Source organism: Typopeltis vanoorti, chromosome 7 (assembly GCF_054136105.1).
Source record: "Typopeltis vanoorti isolate ZY-2024b chromosome 7, IOZ_Tvanoo_1.0, whole genome shotgun sequence".
NCBI lineage: Eukaryota > Metazoa > Arthropoda > Arachnida > Uropygi > Thelyphonidae > Typopeltis > Typopeltis vanoorti.
Window position 1 is genome coordinate 101,708,618 of NC_143555.1, and position 7,179 is coordinate 101,715,796.

Sequence of the window (7,179 nt, forward strand, 5' to 3'; positions counted from 1 at the left end):
TTCATTCTTACATTCAACTGCCTCCATAAGGACTGTATCTCTACTCCCCCCCCTTAACAAATCTAGTTTCCCTGAATTTGCACATCCACTACATTCAGCAACACTTTCTCAAGTCTTCTTACACCGTAACCATTCAAATGCAAGCCATCTATTTTATATAGATCCTTTCGCCCATCAAACTCACTCCACACATCCACAAATTCCACACCACTCGTCATACATAACCCACGCATAAAGTCATTCGCAATTATGGCCCTCCTTTTAAACATTTCACTGTCATACCATGGCAAAAGACTAATCATTCTAACTCTCTCACTCTTTTCTTTTGCTACCTCAAACAATTCATTCAGGTCTTCTATCATTTCCATTTTATCACCTTTCAAATCATTCGTACCTGCTACAACAATCATTTCTTTCACCTTTCCTTTTGCTCTCTAATAGATTCAGTTACGTCCTTTATGGTCGCACCAGGTTGGTACGATTTTGTCAAATCCTCTACTAACACACCTCATACTAACGAGTCTCCATACAGCACTCTATCCTTCATTTTGTTCATGTTCACATTCATACGTCTATTTTTCCTGTCATACCTTTTATTATTGGTTGGTTCATTCAGTCTACTTTTGTTCATGCACTCTAGCTGCTGTTTTGCTCTTTCTATCGCACTATTCAACAACGCAATCTCACTCAATGCATCTATCTCATCTTTTTTGTTCTCTGAGAAACCATTTATACTATCATTCACACTCTCATAATTCTCACGTACAACCTTGCCGTTTCTTGTCATATCCCTATTTCCTTCATTCTGAAGGAAATAGGTGATCCATATAGATGAAAAATAAGAGTGGAGATCCTTGTCTTACCCCTGATTTTACATCAAACCATATTCCTGTATTTCCTTCAATTCTAACTGGTTTTAACCTGGCATTGTCACAGTTATTTCTTTCTATATCTTTGGGGTCTGTGACACCCCACCTTACTAACGCCGGGTTAATTCTAACTGCTGACTGACAACTTAAATATAGACTATGTATTGCTCTGTATAATGTTCCATTGACTTCATATCATTGCAATGTTTTGAAAAGCTTTTCTCTGGGTACCTTGTCGTATGCCTTTTCCAGATCTATAAAACTTAATACAGATCCTTTTCATATTCCTACGATTGCTCAACTATCTATCTGTCTTAAAGTGAAAAATCTGATCTTGACAACCTCTACTTGGCCTGAAACCATGTTTCTCTTCCACTATTTTTCTCAACCTCTTTTCAAGTAGGGTTGCATACGTCTTACCTGGAACACTTAGTAGAGAAATTCCCCTGTAATTCTCACATTCAGTTTTATTCCCTCTTTTATATAGATGGGTACTATGAGAGCTCTACTCCAATCATTGGGAATTTGACCTTCTGACCAGGCCCTCTGAATTATGCAGTGTAGCCACTGCAAAATTTTTATACCTCCATACTTAAGCATTTCTGGTCGAATATCTTCTACTCCAGCTGCCTTTCCATGTTTTGTTTTTGATGGCTTTTTCTACCTTCTAATGTTTGTATAGTTGAGTCTACAATTTACTTGTCAAAGCTGCTCAACTTTAATTCTTTTTAAAACTTTCTTACATTTCTTACATACATTCAGATCATGTAGACAAGCTTATATGTTGGTTGTGTATTACTAAATCACTTCAGGAATTGACAACGTACATAAAAATATAATAAATATTTATAATAAATAAATATTATAAATATTTATTTATTATAAAAAAGTAATAAAAAAAAACTTAATAAATATTTCCGATATTTCGGCAACGTTACATTGCCATCTTCAAAAGGAACTTACAAAAAAGGCACGTGCACGTAGGCACTACAACACAGTAACTGAGAATGAAATGAGGAAGCTATTGTTCTTCTAAAAGTCCTAATGGTGCCCCCCCTAGAGCTATGTGTTCTTGGCCGTTGACTACCCCCCCCCCCTCCCATAAAATCCAAAAAATATTGAAACCAACAAACCACCCCCCCCCTTCACAACAAGAATTACTCTAAATCCATCACCATCCCCTACATCCGAGGCACCTCGGAAAAAATTGCCATCTTCAAAAGGAACTTACAAAAAAGGCACGTGCACGTAGGCACTACAACACAGTAACTGAGAATGAAATGAGGAAGCTATTGTTCTTCTAAAAGTCCTAATGGTGCCCCCCCTAGAGCTATGTGTTCTTGGCCGTTGACTACCCCCCCTCCTGTAAAATCCAAAAAATATTGAAACCAACAAACCACCCACCCCCCCTTCACAACAAGAATTACTCTAAATCCATCACCATCCCCTACATCCGAGGCACCTCGGAAAAAATTACCAAAATCTTTAAAAAAACATGACTTGACCTTCTGTTACGGACCATACAAAAATTGGCATCCCTTATCCACTCCACCAAAGACCAACCACTTCCCCTAGACCTACCTGGTGTATACCAGGTCCCTTGCAGCTGTAAACTGTCTTACTTTGGCCAAACAGGTAGGACAGTGAATATCAGAATTTCGGAACACAAGGACTACATCTGGTTTCACAAGTACAGCCACTCGGGCCATGCGGACCATGCTCTGGATACATGCCACAGAATACGGTGGAAGAAAGCTACAATAATACATTGTAGCAAGTTCAAATTCGAAAGACTATTCATGGAATCAGCCTCAGCCCTAAAAAACTCTCCAAACCTCAACAAATTTGATTGCATTTCAGAGACTTACATTAGCAGACCTTCAGCCTAACGGCCAAGAATACTTACATAGCCTGCTAGGGGGCACCATTAGGACTTTTAGGAGAACGATAGCTTCCTCACTTCATTCTCAGTTACTGTGTTGTAGTGTCTATGTGCACGTGCCTTTTTTGTAAGTTCCTTTTGAAGATGGCAACGTGACATTGCTGAAATATCGGAAATATTTATTAAAGTATAATTTAATTTATATTCTTATGTACATTGTCAATTCCTGAAGTGATTTCTTACATACTGTTCTTTTCAATGTGATATCCATTGTTATCCTGCTTATTACTAAATAATGGTCATTTCAAATTTTGAATCCTCTCTACGTCTTGTATCCTGAAAAAGCATGAAGATACCACTATCAACAATGGCATAGTCAATGAGGCTTTTCTTATTTCTTCTCTCCATGTGAACTTGTGTGCATCTTTATGTAGAAACATGGTATTAATAATGTCTAGTCTGTGTCCTGAGCATATGATAAGCATAAATAATTATAGTTATTAGCTTTGCCCTTTTCTCCAAATTTTCTCAAAATGTTCCTATATGCCTGGTGGGATTCATTTCCTACTTTGCTGTTCAGATCTCGAACAAGAATCACTTTTTCCATTTTCTTTATGTCAGCTGCCTTCCAATGACTAGTCATATATATGCTGGATCACAAGCTACACTGGTATACACTACAGTGGACTACCTGGTATAATTTCTTTGTTTAACCATTGACTCTAGCTTGACTTCTGATGGAAAAAAAAATTCATAAAATTGATAAAATTACATCAGTGGCTATTAGTTAAGTGTTTCCTATAGTTCTGTTTTTGTCTGAGAACCACTGGATCATTAATCAAATTAAATTTTTATTCATCCTGATATCCAATATGTGAATTACTCCTGCTTGAAAAATTGAGTTCTTTTTCTGGATGCTATGTAAGTTGAAGATGAGCTATTCAAATCCTTCATACTTTTAGCAGTCATTTTTGTTGAGATCAGATTTCCAGATAAGCATTTCATAGCCTTCCTTGAATTTATGTTATACAGGGTTTGATCTGATGTAAACATTGGATGCCTTTCCAATCGGTCCTGTGGTGTGTTTGAAGAGTGCAGAGTGAGTAAGGCCTGCTTTTCCATAATGAAGGAATTTGATGTATTCTTTTCATTTTGGGATTGTGCATCCTGTTCCATCTTTGCAGGATAGATTAGAGGGTGCAACAGATTTAATATACACATGGATGGGTGGCAAGGGAATTCTTAGAAGAGCTGAGTATACATTTTATTTTCTGTGGTGGTTTAAAAGTGTCCTTAATGGTGTATTATGATACACCATTAAGAATACTTTTACATATCAAGTAGGTGATCCTGCTAATACTGACTGGTTCAAATGACAATTCTAAATACTATTTAGATGCGATACTTGATCTTTGTAAGATCACATATTGCATGACCTTATAAAGTAGCACATCCATTTGAGTGATATTCCAGATTAAATCTAGGTTTTTTTTTTTTGTCAAATCATTTGTGTAGGCAACAGCAATTATAATTTTCTTGATGAACTGAAAATTGGCAAACTTCAAAAGAAATAAATAATGGAAAATTTACTTGAAATAACTTTGTACAGAATTTTTTCCAGTTATCATTAAATGAAATGTTGCAGAGCAGGATGATTTGTTAATGTGATAGATCATCTGAGCCTCACCCAGACTAAGGTGAAGCTCAGTAGCAAAGACTAGGCCTAGCATCTTGTCTGACATGAGGAATGCTTATGACGGTTTTCAAATGAAAGAAAGTTAGCTGGACATACAAAATTTGAACATACTTTGGTACTGCATATGTCTATAATAATATGGATTCCTGAGATTCATAACCATCGTGACATTACAAGCTATACCTGAATGTGCTGTAACTGATATAGAATAATGCCATTTGATTTTTTTTATTGCTATATTGTATTCAAAAGAAATAGTGTATTGTTATATTATATTTGATTCCTTGCATTCTTCTACTCCTCTTTGCACTTCTTGAATATTTCCTACTAGTAACTGCTTATTTCATCTAACAGTTTTTTCAAAGTAATTACTCCAGACCTCTAGAATATCTTTATCTTCAGTTTTCATGTCACCTTTGATTCCTTTTACTGAACTCTTTTCTCCATTTCTAAGCTTTTTTTTCAATAGCCTATAGAACATTTTGCAACTTGATATTTATTTTCTGTATTCTTACTGAAGTCTTCAGGATTCTTGATAGGTTTTACCAAGTGTAAAGCAAGTACATTATATTACTAATATAAGGTATCATGCTTGTGCTGCATAAATTAATATATAAACACTTCAAATTATTTTTCCCCCCATATGTTTAGCAAATAGTTTCTTATTTCACAGCCTCAAATATTAAAGCTATTGCAAGACAGTTTTTTCAGTTGGTTAGAAAGCAAATTATAGTTGCCAAGAAATTATATTCTTGTTTAATCCTTTATCCAAGTGTAACCTATAAAAATTGAAACCAGTCTGGGAAGTGACTTTCCTTAATGTATTATTCAATTCCGAAAACCGTGCTTTTGCATCATGGGATTCTAAGGCTACTCGTGAAATCACCAGTCCCTCTATATAGCCTAATAATGAAAATACTTTATGTGCAAACTTTGTTACTTGGATAAAGGATTAAACAAGAATATAATTTATTGGCAAATTTAATAAGTAACCTACAAAATGTATTTTTTCATAACAGTATCCATTTATTCCAAATATCATTCGTTGAGTTCTCACTATTATTGGACTGTTCAGAAAATTTTCTGACAACAGACCTTACTATTCATTGCTAATTATCCTTCCTACTTTGGTGTTATCTGCAAATTTAGGCTAATTTCCCTATCAATGTTATTGGCAAAAATTAAGAATGATGGACCCAACAATGAATTCTGTGGATACCCACTAGTTAAAGGAGCCAAATCAAAGGCATAACCATCAAATATTACCTTCTGCCTTCTCTTCCTTAACTGTTTAACACACTTCTGTGCTTTTATCCTTAATGCACTATTTCAAGAATTTGTAATGAAGATGATTGTATGCTACAGTATAGAAATACCTCATTAAAAACCAAATATATGACGTCCAAATTATATTCAGCATACATTGTAAAAGTATCAAAATAGCTACTAAGTTGGATAAATAGGATTTGTGCTTAACATAGTTGTGTTACGATTTACATATTCTAAGAATATCTAAATGTCTCTGTAGGCAAATAATTAACATTCATTATTTTACATACTACAAATGCCTGTCTTGCAGGCCAGTAGTTATTTATTTTGCTATTTAATCCTGCATTATGGTTTGGCATAGCGTTTCCATTTCTATAGTCAAGTAGAACTTTTCCTAAATCTAATGAAGCCTCATTATTAAAGCTAACAGTTTTACTATATTTTTCCTTGTTTGATATAACATGGGATATATCAATTGTCATACATCAGCAGCAAACAGTTGTGTGCAACGAGTAAGAAATGAAGATTTCCATGCTTATTGTACACAGTTGTTTACTACATGGACAGACTGAACAAATTTTGGTAAACTAAGCATTGTTAATTTCTTGGAATAGACAAATACAAAAGGAGTGGCTTAGCTTTTATGACCACCTGCATCGGATTACAAGCCGGTTTATAACCTAATATTATCCTTGGGGACCATCCCCACTCCACCTACCTCTCCAGCCCTCCTCTCTCACTTTACCCAAATACTACCATGACTGTAAAAACCAATTAAAAATGAACCCTTCCAACAGAAACATGTCTACTAAAAGAAAGTATTGCTTGGGAAAACACCCCCCCCCCCCCAAAAAAAAATAGAAACGGTGAGCTTACAAATGTTGATGAAACATTGCTTCAGTCAGCATATTCATACAAATGATATCTGGGTATGTCATTATATTTTTCTCTCTAATACTTTTTTTGAATTTTTTTATTGAGTTATTGATAATTTAAAAACAAATAGGAGGAAGATTTATCTCATCACTAATATAGTAATGGTTATAACAAGGAATTTTTGTTGTCCCCTGATGCTCATTATAACCTCAAATATTCAACTGTAGTTTTGGTGTTCTGAATGTTGTTTTTTTCCTTCATCCTATCATATTCAAGATAAACAAAACCACACAGATTCTTATTATAGTCTTATGATCTCTAAACTGTTTATCTTAAAGTCTCAACAATCTATATTATTCAGCTTTCGACAATTATACATCCGTTTCCGAGGGGGGGGGGGCTGAAAAGTTCTGATTAAAACCAAAATAAAAATTAATTTTATGTCTTCTTATATATCTTAAAAGAAAAGGAACAAATTATTACAATTCAATGAAACATGGAGGTTAAAGGGTTTTAAGATATGTTCTTTCTTGTAGTTATATCAGTTGCTTTAATATCATACTACACAAATTTTGTGTGGAACATTT